This window comes from Gambusia affinis, linkage group LG23 (genome assembly GCF_019740435.1).
Source record: "Gambusia affinis linkage group LG23, SWU_Gaff_1.0, whole genome shotgun sequence".
Lineage (NCBI taxonomy): Eukaryota > Metazoa > Chordata > Actinopteri > Cyprinodontiformes > Poeciliidae > Gambusia > Gambusia affinis.
The window spans coordinates 6,484,995-6,501,459 of NC_057890.1; the positions used below are offsets into that span (position 1 = coordinate 6,484,995).

Consider the following 16,465-nt stretch of genomic DNA (forward strand, 5'->3'; position numbering starts at 1 on the left):
AGTTGCCCCAGAGGCAGGTCGAGTGTCTTGCCCAATGACAGAACGCTGAATAGCACTGCAATGTTTTAGAACAAACTAATCTGGATTTTTACCAAAGATATAAAGATAGTAAAATATTTTCCTACAAGTAAAATATTTGATCGGGGGTTTTTTTACCCTCAGTTTAAAAATGCTGAAATCATAAAAAATAAAGATTTGTATAAACCATTTATTCAGTCGAATGCCGTTTAGCTAGCACAACAATCTCTCCCCCATTGGCTGTGACTACTTAACCCTCGTCTAAACGGTTGGACTTTCCACCAAGTTGGTACAAATCCATTGAACACTGGATGTTTTGCTGCTTTTCCAGGTATAATAGTCTGAAAACTCACCTCACGACTTGCAGCTAGTTGGATTTATACAGTTGGCGATTTTAGCCCAACATATTAAATCCCCTTAATTTCCAAAAATACAAACAGTCCCTTTCTAGACCATAAAGAGAACAAGCATTTCAAAATGTAATGGAGAAAATTTTAAGAACCAGTCAATTCTGGCTTCACAAGGCATTCAAATGAAAAATCAATAATATAAACAAAGCAGCATTTGTTCAGGTCTCCTAATCTCCCCACAATATAAACAGACAACTAAAGTCTATTGGGAACCTGTTTTTCTTCTCACCTCTTTTTTGCACAAGTATGAAACAGAAGGGGAAGGAGGAAAACAACACTGCTTAGGCTCAGAGATAACTGAGACATAATTTGTTGAAATTGGATGATACAGCTCAATAACAGGAATGCAATCGTGATACGAGAAAGCTCTCATTGTATTTCCCCATATTTAATCACCGCTGACATGTGTGGCGTTACAATGTGCTAACTACTGTGCTAAATCTCATGCTGTTGTTTGTGAGAAGTGATGATAAGGGAGGTGGGGGCAAACACATTTTCCGTTCCTCTGGCTGCTATAAAGGACCGCTGGTAAATGGGGTTTTTTAAACCCATGGCAGTTACAAAATTACAAACTGAACAATAAAAATGTCTCTGTCTGAAATGTGTTTCTGGGGGATTTTCCATGTTTCACAATGTGACAGGGCAAATGTGTTCATTGGATCGGGTATAGATGCCGACTGCCAACAGTTTGCAGCGGCCGTGTTAGAAATAAAAATGATAACTAAAAACCAAGTGTTGGATGTTGGAAACAAGAGGCATTGTGTCGCTGCTTTTAGCCGCTATTTGAGCTGTCAGACTTTTCTACTCTGCTTATTCACCTTGTGGTTGTTATTCTCAAATCAGCAGAAGCCACCTTTGCGCCAGCAGACCTTCTGACATCTGGCAGTTGACGTAACAGTGATGAATCCTTTGGAAAACATTCTTCCAGTTTCAAATATGTTAAGATTTTTTACCCTGTCATTCACAACCTTAATGTAAAAAAACATAAATTGTTCAATAAATATTGTAGAAGTCAAACTTGAAAGAGTGAAACTCCTTCATGTCAAACGTCTTGAGGGGGTAACAATTGCCTAACCATTCTGTTCACAACAACAACATAAATATAGTAAAATTAAGCTTTTTTTTCCCACCAGGGGGTCTTTTGTGGGCTCTAGTGTCCCTTATATGACAGTAGGCTGACAGGAGAGGGGAAGACATGCGGCAAATGTTGTTCGGGTCCGGGAATCAAACCCACGATGGCCGCATCGAGGACTCAAGGCCTCTAAATGTGGGTCGCGCTACCCTCTACACCACCACAGCACGCCCGTAAAATGAAGCTTATAAGACATGACATCATCTGGGTTTTAGCATTAACAGTAGTCTAACGGTAAGTAAATGTTATCCTACGATCAAACTTTCTTCTGTGCTCTGGTATCGATTGGCAAGTGTGTAATGGCTGCCATCCAACATGGGAAATTCAGATGCACATTTTGACATTTTAGACCAGTGGAGTGTGAGGTCTAAGGCTAAACTTTTCAAGCTGCTTGTTCATTTTAATTTGCATTCAAACTCTGTATTCTATTTCTTTTTTTTTTTTTTATGTTTTCCACAGCAAAATCTCTCCATGCAACCCTGAATGCAACCCAAAATCAAACCACTGTCAATCCAACTCTGTGCCTGAAGATGGTTACTGTACATTTCAGAAATTCTGGTTTCATTTTTTGATTAAACTGTGTGATAAATGTACAAATCCAATCTGTTTTGACCCATGTGCAGATTTTGAAGGCTCCTTATCAGATCACATTTGTGCTGCTGGTTCCAAACAATAAATCAGGGCACTATGTCCCATTAAAAAAAACAAAAAAGAAAGTTTTTATGCGTCTTTCAAACTCAATTATAAAGTTTTTCCTTTCAAGTTGTATTGGTCATCAGGTGCTGCCTTAAACCCTATAACCATCAACTTATAGGCTTCTTGTGTTGACTTCTGCAGCAATTATTTTTATTTTGGTGGTACGGGGCAACTGTTTGGAGACGATCGTTTTGCTAATTGTTGGGAAAATGGGCTGTGTTCATTTAGAGCTACCGTTTGCATTACATGACCTTTAGCAGCAACAACACACTCTTCTCCCTAGTAAGCTCATTAAGACTAAGACCTTGATTAAAGCTGTATGAGAGTTATAAAGAGTTATAAGAATCTCTTGATGTGCCTAAGCATTTGGATGGTGGGCCTTCCTTTTAGTTTCCTCGTTCTGCTAACACAAAAAAGAGCTTTTTGAATAAATATACTTGTCTTCCGCTTTCTTTGCCAAGAATATTTGTTTTTTTGACGCCTGGTGATGTACGGCCTCGTATGATGGGGCTTATTTTCCCCACTTATTTCCATTCTTAACATAAATCGTGACCCATTTGAGTGAATCAAATGTTAGCTGATGTATTTTTTTTTTCCCCCCACAGCTTTTGGACAACTCTACCATCTCTCAACATTCCCTCTGGCAACAACAGATGCACCCCACGGAGCACAAGTACCCGAGGTTGTGAATCACAGTTTCAGAATTAGAATCTTTTTGTGCATCTAACTCACATAACGGAGCAGATAGATTGCAATTATGTGCTTCAGTAAGAATTTATTCCATTGTTGTGAAAATTACTGTGTCTTGCATGAGTATCCCGACTTGTTCACATTTTGCTACGCTACCATCACAAACTTCTGTTTATTTCGGAGGCGTTTTTTGGTGATGAACTACCACAAATGATTTATTATAAATTAAAGGAGACGAAGGCATCCTTTTTTAAATAAACATCTAGAATGTGACAACTGTACATTATTCGCACACACAAATTTAGCTATTCGTTGCTGAATTGTTGAAGCTTAGTCGGATTGAATAGAGGTTGTCTGAGAATATGTGGCACAGATTCTCAACTAGTTTTAGGTCCGGGCTTTGACTGGGCCATTCTAACACAGGAACATGGTCAAATCCAGATATTCACATACAGAAATAAAAAGACATACTAGTTTTCTTCTCACTGAAGAGAAATCTGACCAAACTTCTCGTTTTAGATTAGAGTTACCAAAATTATTTCCATTTGCGTAATACCAGGAAACTTTACAACATTTTAAGAGTTTTTAGGGTTTTTTTTTTTTTTGTAACTTTCATCAAATTCATAAGTTTACATACATTTGGCCGTTATCAGGGATAATTGTCTTTTATACTGAATGACTTCGGTCAAACATTTTGGGTTTCAATCAACAATCCTCTAATGGTAGATTAACTGTATTTGAGTTAATTTGATGAATTTTATGGCCATACATGCTTTTCTTTTTTTTTTTTTTTTTTGACATGATTGGAAAGCCAAAAAACAAAAACAAAAATCATCCAAGATATCAGGAAGACAAGTCTGGTTCATGCCTGGGAACACTTTCCAGATGGTTGAAGGTGCCGCCTTCATCTGTTCAAACAATAACATGCAAGTACAGTTGTGACGGGAAGGTCCGACTATCGTACCGCTCAGGAAGGAGACGGGTTCTGTATTTTGGTCCAAAAGACATTGTGAAGATGCTGGTAAGACAGCGTCATGTCCCGTCTTTCATATGACAGCTTTTCTTTGCTGCCAACTAATAAATACATCAAAACAAAAAAAACAAAAAAAGTGTAATCTTTGATGCTTTAAAATATAACTAGTACATTTATTCAACCACTAAAACTCTATAAACTCTTCAACAAAGCCACCTTAAAACAAAAGTTTAACTTATTTTTCTTGTATAAAGTGGCTGCAGTCGTTTAATCAATACTAATTATTTTTCATGCAAGCAATTCTACTTAATGAGCTACAACATGCAAAACTGCTCCCCTTTTTATCCTTATGTGATCAATATTTCCACTAACTGCTTTGCTTTGCCTAATTTGCACTTTGGTCCTACTGAAGGTGTTTTTCAAAAGATATCCAGGACAGTTGCAATGAACAGCCTGTTTCTTGCAGGTTACGGTGGTAAGAGCCTTATTTTTAGGTTTTAATTCATTAAAGTGAGCCTCCAGGCAGGCCTGCACACACACACCCACACACACACACACACACACGCACACACAAATTGATACTCTCGCTCAACACAGGACCTGTATGCAGATGAAACCATAGATGACATTAATAGGTAAACACAGCGAAGTAAACAAACTCCATTAAAAACCTGACATGTTTCATTTAGCTGAGATGTTTTTGCCCCACTGGCTCGGCTGCAGGGTTTGTTTAAAAGGAAGGGTGATGCTGCTGCTGAAGGTAAAAGTGGAGGTTGAAGGAGCAGGAAGGAGCCTGGGGAGGAGTACTCTTAAGGGACACAATCAGAGAGCGGCACAGGTAATTATACGTAATGTGGGGGTCAGCCTTCGTCCGTTCCCTTTGTTTCACAATCAATAGCCGCAACAGAGGCGCTAGCTGAGACGGAGAGAAGCTGATTGAGGAGATGGAACTTGAAAAAGTTCTTATGTGTAGAATTAAACGTTTAAAGGTATACACAGACACTTGGAAATGCAAAAAACCCAGCTGAATAGTAACATTTAGAAGGTCAGATGCATCAGATAAATCTCCAGTGTTAGCTACAGGTTCCTAAATAAGTTATTCTCAGCAAATGTGAGAATCAGCCAATCACATGGAGGTAGCTAAAAGCATTCAAGCTTGCTGAAGCTCAAAATGAGCATCAGAACAGTAAAAGCAAACGAGTGACTTTTAATGTGCCAGGATTGTTGGGCCAAGTATTTCAGAAATCACTGCTCCACCAGGAATTGATCCAGTGAAAAGAGAGAAAATATCCAGTGGGAGGAAGTTACTTTGATGGAAATGCCTCATTGATGTCAGAAGAAAATGACCAAGACTGGTGCAGACTGAAGGGAAGTCAAGAGAGGAGCAAACATCCACTTGTTACTATGCAGAATGCCCTCTCCAAACGCACAATACATCAAACACTGAAGCAGAAGATTAATAGAACAATTCACAACGACTTAACACGGCTGGACAATAGCAGATTGGTCCAATTATTCTTACTAGTCTTGTCAGAATTTGGCCTTCTGAGCATGAAAGCATAAATCTATCCCACCTTGCACTGAAGCGTGAGGCTGATGGTGATAGACTAGTGGTATAGGGGAAGTTTTCTTACCAGTTGAGCATCATTTGTGTATCTTTGGATGGATACTTACAGCAGAATAATGCACAAAAGCTCAGATCATCTCAAACTGGTTTCCTAGATGTGATGGAGGGGTCACTGTACTTCAATGACCTCAAAGGTCCCTCAATCTCAATCCAACAAAGCTTCTTCAGGATGAGGTGGAACAAGATATTTGCATTATGGATTTCAATATGGAGCCAAATCTCTGAGGAATCAGCGACTTGGGAGACCAGACACAATCATTTATGAAACTGGGTTCTGGAATAGATACATTTCAGAATGTTTCATGTTTCCATTTTATTTATAAATGATGACATCAAAACAATATGTCTGTCTCTCTGTCCCACACTCTCACAAACAAACATGGCGCCATTCTGTGTGTTTTTGTTTTGTTCTCTTGCAGTGTTACAGTGCCACCAATTGGCCCGGCATATGTACTGCATCATTTTCTGTGGCGCCGCATCGTGACGTGAGAACACGCTTTTTTCTGGGTTTTTTTGTTAAACGTTTAGAAAAATATCTGTGAAGCATTTGTAGAAGATATGGGTTTGTTAAAAATAAAAGCTTACAAAGGCAGATGAAAAGCAACACATCGTACTGTGTATGAATGAAAAACAGAAACCAAGACAGAAAACCATTGAATCCGTCTTAGCTGAAGTAGTAATCTGTCGTGTGATTCCTCAGCCTCACTGGAAGATAAAGATGAAGAGAAAGGGGGGAAGTGGAGTTGGGGTGCCACAGCGGTAATATCAGTCTTCAGCTAAATGGATGTACATGAATGGCAGGCTTTTTACAAACGGTAAGGATGTTGTTGTCAGAGATCTGTGGGAGACAAGAGGAGGATGAGGCCTTGTCGATTCGCCCACCGCTTTGGGAGAGGAAAACGGCTAACTGTTGCAAAACGCAGCTTTCTACTGCTTGCTGATATCGCTTCTTTATGGAGATTTAAATCCTTAAACTGAAGTGCCCTGCGTGACGTCCCCCCCCCCATGAGCATATTGCTGACAATTACAGATGCGATTAGGCATTGATGTGTGCAGGGTGGGCAGAATTTAGAGTGTTACGTAACTAGAAGCTGACCCTTCCAGCTCCACCTGAGCGGTGTTTGGCGTTTCTGACAAGTCATTGTTTTGTTTCATCTCGTCAGTGCTTTGAACTGCAAAACGCCAGCAGGGGGAAGCGCGATTATTCAGCTAAACTCTGCAGAGGAAATTACAGCTCTGAGACAGCAGGTGCATGGAAAAAAATACCCTCTCTTCCCCCCCCCATGCCTCAGGCATAAACAGGTGCATGGGCATGGAAGCACATATGCCAAAATGCGCATCTGTACGTAGCAAAATAAATAAATATTGCATGCGTCACAGAAATAAAGTCACATTTTGTCCTTCTGAATAAATGCTCAAATCCTTTTCCTCCTACAACCCCTGGAAAAAACAAAACAAAACATAAAATACAAGCAGCACAATCACTCTGTGATAAATACATCAAAACAGATCCGCACATAATCTCCCAAGAATGCAGCAAACGAGCATGCAGGAGCTTTTCCAGACGAAGTAATTCTGTTTCTGTTTGTTTGATGGGGAGGGAGAGAAAAAAAATAGAGGTAGAGGAGGGAGGAGGTTTAAATCTAACATAGGAGGCCCGTGGCAGAGCCCCCAGGATCAAATTCAATTCTGGCAAGATACACATTAAGTCCCGTCAATCACAGGAGTGCCCTTGGAAAGCAGCAGAATGGTGATGAGAGCAGCAGGGGAGTCTCTTTTTGCACGAAAGCGGGGATGAACCTTCCTTAAATCTGGTTTGGCACATTCAAGAACCCCCATCATCCTGGGGGGTCCCCTGTAGTCGACTCTATCGCTCATTTTTCAATTCAAGACCATTTATATTCACTAAACAAGTCACAATTTACATCCTCAGGCTGCACAGATGTCTGCATAAGACACCTCTCAACCACAAAGATAACATTTACTAAATATACCACGACATATACACAACCACAATACCAAAGGTAAAATAGAATACACTATTCATCTTTAAAAATTATTTTTAATTTAAAATTTCTCTATGAAAAATATTCAACTCTGATTTACATTTTGCAGAGATCAGTTATTGTTCATATATCCTATTTATGCCCTTTGCGTTAAGTGCAGTTTTTATGTTAAGATCAAAAATAATAAGTATTCAGTATAACTCACTGGGATTTTACTGGATCCCAATTTGAATGGCGAGTATTTTACAGGTAAACAGAAGTCAATGAAGTGATTGGAGAGAATACGAGTAACGGGATGGATGACTTTTATTGAAAACACAATATGTCCCATCACCTTCATGCAGATGACATTCAGCTGTACTGCTCCTCCAAAAATGTCTCTTTTCAGAAACACTTGAAGGCTTTCTTACTCAAAACAGCCTTAACAGCTTTTAAGATATTTGACTTTTTATTATTTGAATCACTTAGTTACATATATTTTAATGTAACTGTCTTTGTGATAAATTTTCTATCTGGAAATTTCATTCATTTACCTACTTGTGTTTCGAGTGTCACCGCTGTTTTTCTCATTGAGAAAAGATTTCCTCTGTGTACACATGAAAGCTAAGCGTGTGTAGTCCCTTTATGAATGAACAAACATGTACTGTGATATAAACACTAATAAGAGCCAAACCAGTGACGACAGCTGAGGTTTTTTGGAGACTTATTTTAGCATGTCTGCTTTGGAGTGAACTTGTCCAGAACTTGGCTGGGAATGTCCCATTTGTAGTCATATTCAATCCAAATGAAAAGCATATTTAATTCAGTAAATCAATTCACCGAGTGAAACACATTATTTAGATAAATTACACAAACACAAACTGGTTGTTTAAGTCTTTGTGTTAATTATGATATTTTTCTTTGTACATTTAATGAAAGCATACAAGATTTGAATATTACACCAGAACAGTAATATATATATATATATATATATGTATACATATATATCTGTAATTGATGAGAAGGATGTTTTATGCATGCTTAAAGGTCAACATTTTCATATTATTGAATTATAAATCTCCACCATATAAGGAGTCATTTCAAGTCATTTTGTGACCTCTTTTGATCTCTTTCTAGTGTCAAAAAGCTGCTGCAACCTGCTTTCTGAAGGCCTTAGACGGCTTTTTGGATCCCACTGTGGAGTTTACTCCACTTCCAACAGTCAGGAGCGCAGCAAACTAAACGTCTGAGGTTTAAACAGGGCAAACCTCCAGAAAAATGCTTACTAGTAATGTTCTCATGTGCACCTGATGTGATTTCTCTTTGTGTAATTTTAGCAATTTAACTGGGAATAAACGTGGAGGTGTTTGCATTTGTTTGTCGCCAAAAATTACCAGCTTCTTACGTTAAAAAAAATAAAATAAATCAGATTTTATGTTTTATATTGCTTGATTTGATCACAGTAAACCCATGGTTGTTCCGTGGCAAAAATTGTCCAAAGAAAGGTTGCGAAAACTTTTCAAAAGTGCAACCTGTGGTCCTGATCTTTCATCCCCAAATAAATGCATATGCTTAATCTCTCTACACTTTCAACAGACAGGAAAATTACATGCTGTTCCATTCACAGCTTGACTTCATCGCGGCTGCAGTGGAAGCGACAGTTAGCCTATTTACTTTTATTCTGGACTTGTGCTAATTATCTTAACTACGCAAGTAATTATCTTCCACATCAAAGGGCCTCGCTCTGAGCCCTGCTGATCCCCGCCCTCCGTCTCTCACTCCAAACAACCAGCCTGCCTGGCCCCCGACACACGCCGTCGCCATCATCACGTTTCCCGAGCCAGCTGAATCATGACATTAGTGGATAATTAGCCGATCGCCTGACTGGGTTTGATTGGGGAGGGGGAGGTAACATGTGACGAAGTGAACAGTCTGGCATCAGAGCTGCCGAATTTTGAGAGATCACGGAACCGAGACAGAAGAGAGATCTCGCATGTTTTTACCTGCACAAACGATCGGCAAATAAATGACAGCTGCAGGGATTGTCATTTATTTGTTTTTCACCATTTGGCAGTAACTGTGTAGATCAATGAGTTTTTTTAAACTGAAGCCTTAAAGGAATGAATGCATGGTAAAATATACATATATATATTTATGAATGTAGAGCTCATATTTGTGTGCATTTGATTTTTATTCACATTATCTGTCTTGTCTGTCAATACCTCTGGGCTACAGACAATAATCAGGTCAACTGGCACCAGGCACAGATCCTTCATTAACAGTATAACTGTAATCTCTGCAGAAAACATGCGACTGCTGGGGGAAAATTTACATGGAGTGCATTTAAATTCCTTTGAAGTTGTTTGTTTTGCTCACCTTGGAAACGCGCTATTTCTACTTCTCTTCTGCAGTGCGGAGTAAACGCACCCCATAAATATTTATCCACCTTGAGCCCATGCTATTCTGGCCCGGTGTTTTCGACATGGCCACTGGAGATTGGGCCCATCAGGACTCGCCGACGAGAGAGGAGAGGAAGAACAAAAAAGAAGAAGAAGAAAAAAAGCAAAAGAAGAACATGTTGGAAGGAGAGAAGTGGTGCTGCAGAATATTTTTGTGCAGGTCCCAAAATGGAAAGTGGAGGGTTCGCGAAATGTTTAATGCAGAAGAATGGTTGCACGGTTCAGAGTCTGTTTCCTTTACAAGTCACCTCACACGCACATAAAACTTCAGTCACACAAGTCTAGGAGCTGCATTTCTTTTTTTGAGTGAGTTTTGGTGCTCAGAGGAAGCTCTTTGAAGCTTCAGACTCTAAGGAAAAACACCTGGTGATTCAGTCCAAATAAACCTTCCAAATGTATGAACACCCCCATAAAATTTTCACATTTTTCTTTGATTGTCTGCATTTTATGTGCTATTGCATCAGAAAGTAGTGTGCAGTTGTGTAATGGAAGGAACAATCAGACATTGCTATTAAACATTCATGTAAAAAAAATCTATATGAAGGTTGAAAACTATCACTGAACATACCACTACCACCTGAAACACGGTGATGGCAGCATTTTTTAAGCTCTATTTCTTTCTCGTTAGCTTCCAGAGCTCTTTTGCTAATTTTCCAAAGGACTCGAATTAATTTTAAGAAAATATTTTCTGCCCCTAAAAATCACATCGGTATTCAATTTTATTCACTGTACTCAAAATGTTTTTGTGTTAAAAAATGAGGAATCTTTTCACTCACTGTCCTGAGGTATTATTTCCCACCTAACCTTTTAACATTTTATCATATTTCAACCTCAAACTCCAGTGTATTTGTTTTCATGTTCGACCTACGCAGACTAGTGCAAGATAGTGGAAGAATGGTTTGGGAAATGTTTTCACAAATTCAAAGTTGGGAACAAAACAAAGATAAAAAGTGTGTACATTTAAGTTAAACCCACTTCAACCAAATTTCTCTCTCTCTACCATAAAACTGTGTCGACAGCACTATGCTGTTTAGAAGCTTTTCTTCAAAGATGCTCAGAGATGATGAGGAAACTGGGTGAAGCTAAATGCAGGGTTGACCCTCCAGAAACAAAATCCCAAACAAAGCAAAACAACTTTTCTCAAACCAGCCTGACTGAGCTTGAGGCTATTTTACAAGAAGAAAAAAAAAAAAGAACCAGTAATTAAAATCAAATCTAAAGGCATGTTTATGGACCTTTGTCTCAAATCTGAGGCTTTTCAAGATACAATTAAAGCAAAAACTTTAGGAATTAGATATCTACAATATTTAGACATTTTTTCAAACTGTTTAAATCAATACAACTTTATTTCAGGCTATACTTGAAAGCAGCTCTGACATCTCAGATCTGCTGTATTTTAAATCGCTGTTGCAAGAAATAACAATTTCTAATTACTGCATGCTGTTTAGTTAGACATGGTAGTTATGAGCAGGTTGAACAACAGATACTTTCTTGTAGCCGTTTCCTGACTGATAAAAATCAACACACATTCTTACCTTGCAGTTTTATCTCAACACTGGGCTAATTCAAAAAAAGTACTGCAAGTATTTAAATATACAGCAACAAATATGTTCAAATATCTCACAGAGATTGAGTGCTTCTGTTAAACTGATCTTATAGGAAGAGTTAACGGAGGTTGGTACTGCAACAACTTTGGCAGCATATTTTATTTTAGGAATCTTTCCCTACCTGCAGTCATCCGCCATCATCATCCAGGCTGAGCTCATCATGATGCCAGGCTGACCACCGCTTCCTTTTCTCCTCCTCCAATGTACTGAAAGTATTGATTTGACCTCTCCTGGTGTTCCTGCCATTTTCTCTGGTTGTATCCGCTGCCACAGAGCGGTCCAGGTTAGCTGGCGATGGGAGCTCCTCTGTGCAAACCGCTAACTTGAATCAAACTCCAGACATTTCTGATAAAAAAATATATATATATATATATACGGCAATGAATGAAACACAGTTTAGTCCACATTTAAAAGGACAAATGTTACTTTAGAATTTAATCAAAAATGTTGCCACACATTCAGAATTAAAAAGCACTTCTGTGATCCCAAAATAGAAAGTTGTAATTCATATTATTCAAGGTTCTGCAGAGTAGATGCTGATCTGATCACAGCAGTCCGTATTAGAGTGAATCTGAAGTCGCTCTGTTTTTCCTAGGACACTCATGAACAGAATGCTCAGGGTTGTTTGTAATTTTACTGTTTTTATGTAAAGTAACAGATTTGCAAAGTCTAGAATTGCACAGAAAACACAAAAATTGTGGAATGTACAAATCGAAACAGTAACATTGTTTTCTAAAACATATTTCTGCATGTCTGGTTGTCTTTGAATAAAGCACTTTGATTTCTAAAAAGTCATAACATTGAAGCAAATGTCCTTCAAATGGTGCCCACATCACTAACATTTTCACATGATCATCAAGACAAACTTAAATGTATTTTATTAGTTTTATCTGATTGACCAACATAAAGTTGCACATAACTCTAAAGTGTATGGAAAATTATAGTTTTGATCATTTTTACATAAAAAAGTCCTCAAAACCAGAGTGCTAACATGCATCTATCACCTTCAATCAATGCAATGACCTATTTAAGTAATAGGACAGGTAGTAGTTTTATAAATACATAAACATTTCTCTATATCTAGAAAAAAAAGGTGGATTCCATGTTTTTCCAGAGTGTGCAGACAGTGTTCAAAGTCATCCTTACATCAAACCATATTTATGTGTCCGAATGGATCTATTTGTGGTGAGAATTTGTGACAAGCCTTAAGATGCTTACCATCCAACTGACATGAAAGCTTTTTTTATATATATATAATGAATGGGCAACGAACTCAGTCACCAGATTAATTCCTCTTCATTTCCTTCCAATTTACAACTGTGCCCCACTTTATCTTACTCGGGTCGCATAAAATGCAGAGAAAATCCGCTAAAGTTTGTGGCTGTAAGCGAGACGAAAGGCATAAAAAATAAATAAATAAAAATAAAAAATAAAAAGCCGAAGCGGTGTGAAAACTTTTCGCGAGCGCAGCCAAGCCAACGTCAAAACAGCGGCGCACATTACAGCTCGAGCTTGTGTGGCTGCTCATGCCTCATACTGACAGCGGCCCTGTGTGGGAGCATGACACTTCCTCCCCCTGAACTCTGGCGACACCTCTGCCAAAGGTGGGCTGGATTATACATCCAGAACCGTGTCACACACACACACACACACACATCTGCAAACCACAGGTTTCCACAACACTGCAGCTCTCCACCTGGATGTTATTGGCGCCTGCCGCACCCTAATGAGCCCACCTCAGCTCAGTCAAAGTCATCTGATGACACTGATGTGGGGAGATTGATATTCACGCTTGACTCGCCATCCTCTCCGCTCAACTGCGGTGTTTACCTCCCCACACAATTAGTATCTGTTGAAGACAGACGAGAGAGGGATGGAGACATACTCCTCTGCTGCTGCTGTTTGCGCGACCACATTAGCTGCAGTTGTTTATGAAGATGGGAGATGTCTTTTAACGTGTCTTGAAGGTGGCTTTCCATATCACCCCCTCTATTACCAACTCATTTAATTCTCATAAAGCAGGTTTACCTCTGAATGTCAGAAGCGCCAAATGACTAAAGCTGCGTCGGGCTTAAGTAAAATGCCTATTTCAACAGATAGCTGCAGAATTTGCATCAGAGGCGAACCCGGCTTTGGCTGGAGAGGCTGCGCGTCATCAATGGTGGTGAGCGGGGTTGTGGAGTTAACTCCAGGAGCGAGGCCCTGCGGGTTCAAAGCCTGCCCACACAGCAGCACCGTGTACAGTCCTGTAAAGTTTCACCTGATCATTAGCATATAAACACGTACAGCAGTTACAGAGGACGGCTGTGTGCTCACTCTGTGAAGGAGGAGACGGCCAGCCTCTGGCATAAACAGAGTTTTGGCTGGTGTGAAGGAGGACCACAACCAAAACCAGAAAACCGTGTCTTCCAACTTGAAATAGTAACAATTCGCATTCTTCCCAATATGACTCTTTGCCGTGTCAGTACAGTTTATATGCTGATTTTTAATTCCCCAATTGGAAGAGAAAAAGTGGCTCTGGCTGAAAAGAGCAGGTGGACATGCAGGTCTGCTGGGATGGTGAACGATGTGGGAAGTATTTTTTATGTGGAATCACAGCGACCCTCTCAGGACAGCACGGTAATTGCAGCCTCTTCTGTTCGAAGAGATAAGCTAATGACAAATATGTCTTTATTAGCTAAAACAATAAGAACCTCGCGCAGTTTCTTAATTCAAACTTCACAATTATGTTTCATTTTAGTCCAGATAGCACATTTATTCAACTATTTTTTTTATGCGTTTTATGTTTCTATATTCTTCAAATATAAACAAACTTTTTCTCGGTCAAAATTCACATATCTTAATTATAAGTGCAAAAACTAACAAAAGAAATTAACCAACACAGTTTACATTTAAAAGAGTTCACATTTAGCTACCTGTTGGCTTCTTGCTGCTCCTTCTTATTTTAGGTGTGTCTCCTCCTGCACACCTGACGCAGGTGATTTTCTCCTCCAGCACGCGGCAAAAGTGCTTCTTCTTCTTCTTCTTCTTTTTCTTCTACTTCTATTGGATTTTATGGCAGTTTACACACTTTGTGCATTACCGCAATCAACTGGACGGAGATGTAACTTCAGAATTTTTATTTTTATTTATTCTTTTTTTCCTTTTCCCTTCTCTCCCCCTCTTCCCCTTCCTTTTTCCTTTCCCTTCACCATACATTAAAAAATAAATAAATAAATAAATAAATAAATTAGGCAAAGTGCTCGTTAATCAGCTATTCATTTAAATCAGGTGTGCGGCAGCAGATTTTTCAATTTATTAAATAACATAAAACTGAGAATGTCTCTAGGTCGTTTTTTAAGTTTCTAAAAATTGTCTGCATTTGTAAAGCCCAAGAAGCCTTTAATCTATCTCTTAGCATAATGACTCATTTTCAACCAGAGATGAGAACAATTGATCAAGAAGTGATATTCCAGCACGAAATCTCTTGAAAATCCAAGACACTTTGTAATGCCTTAGATATGAGACTTATGATCAAAACCATGGTTAAATTCAAAAGCGCAGTCATCCATGACAGTAAAAAAAAAAAGGATGATTTCACTATCTAGAGTTCTATTACAAAAGAAAAAAGGTTATAAACAAAGACTCCAGCAGCTCCTTTATTGATTGAAGATCTAAGCTGAATTAATGTTCCCAAAACAAAATATTGTGTTTTGAGACCTCTATTTTATTTTATTTTTTTTATCCAAACACAGCAAGTCAAGTTTTTGGCTCAATTTGCCCTGTGAAATATGCCCTTTTTGTTCCAAATTCTCAAAATGTGTTTTTACATTACAAAGTGACCTCACAGAAACTTGAACAAAATTCTGACTTTATAGTTCAGTTTTATTGAACTATAAATTTGATTAGAACAAATTTAACTTACCTTGGTTTTTGTGTCTTAATGCGGCGGACTTGCAATTTTGTCTTCCTACATCTGTAAAACAAACTTTTGATGTATTTAAATCAAACAGCATGAATCTTCCTTTTTATTTTACATATCCTAGGCATTTGTGTTATTTCTTTCTATGCATACACTTATTGAACTTGCGTAACTTATTCTTTTCGGTGGAGGGGGGTTGTAAACTTGCCAACAGCTGCTCTATATAAACAGAAGTCATGCATTTATTTCAAATATTTTCGCCCTTACCCAAGTTTTATACATTGTGCAACAACTGGGATTTAAATTTTGCCTTCAGCGTTTCTGCATTTGAGCCGAGAATGCAAAAATATTTACGCCTAATTCAATTTACCATTCCTATATCAGTTACAATTCTATTTAATTTGTCAGAAGAGACAGAAAATAAGCTTTTGAGATGGAAATTAATATCAGAAACACATAACGCAACCTTGAGTGTTTACTTTAAAGCACGTAAAGTATCAAAAGTACTGAAATGGACATCAAAAATCACTTTCACTTTGTTTATTTTGTGTTTTTATTGTTCTTTTGCTACAAAAAAAAGTCCCAGCAATATTCTGTATGTCCCTCCCATTAAAAAATAACACTAAAGTACAAAATGAAGTATATCAAAACTACCCAGTGCTACCCAGAAAAAATAGATGGCCATGTATATATATATATATATATATATATATATATATATATATATATATATATATATATATAAACAACAAAAAACAAAACAGAATTGTCTTTCAAGTCTACGGCTACAAAAGTTAGAAAAGGGTTACATTAAAAAAAGCCAGATGTTCACCACTGAATGTGTCACTTCACAATCACTCTGCATGTCTTTCTTCACATATAAAGTAATGCAAATACTTTACAATAAGTTAACAGAGGCACATTCTTTTACAACGGCAAAGCGAGAGTCAAATTTTTTACCTTTAAA

General features: G+C 38.3%; 1 long non-coding RNA gene across 1 annotated transcript in view; it reads right to left on the bottom strand.

Moving 5' to 3' along the window:
- Window positions 1–14,741, bottom strand: part of LOC122826699 — a 96,482-nt gene extending 81,741 nt beyond the window's left edge. The window contains exons 1-2 of the long non-coding RNA XR_006369843.1: window positions 14,513–14,741; window positions 11,719–11,942 (exon numbers count right to left, since the gene is read on the bottom strand). This is a non-coding gene — a long non-coding RNA (uncharacterized LOC122826699). The remainder of the gene's footprint in view (window positions 1–11,718; window positions 11,943–14,512) is intronic.
- Window positions 14,742–16,465: the final 1,724 nt, after the last annotated feature.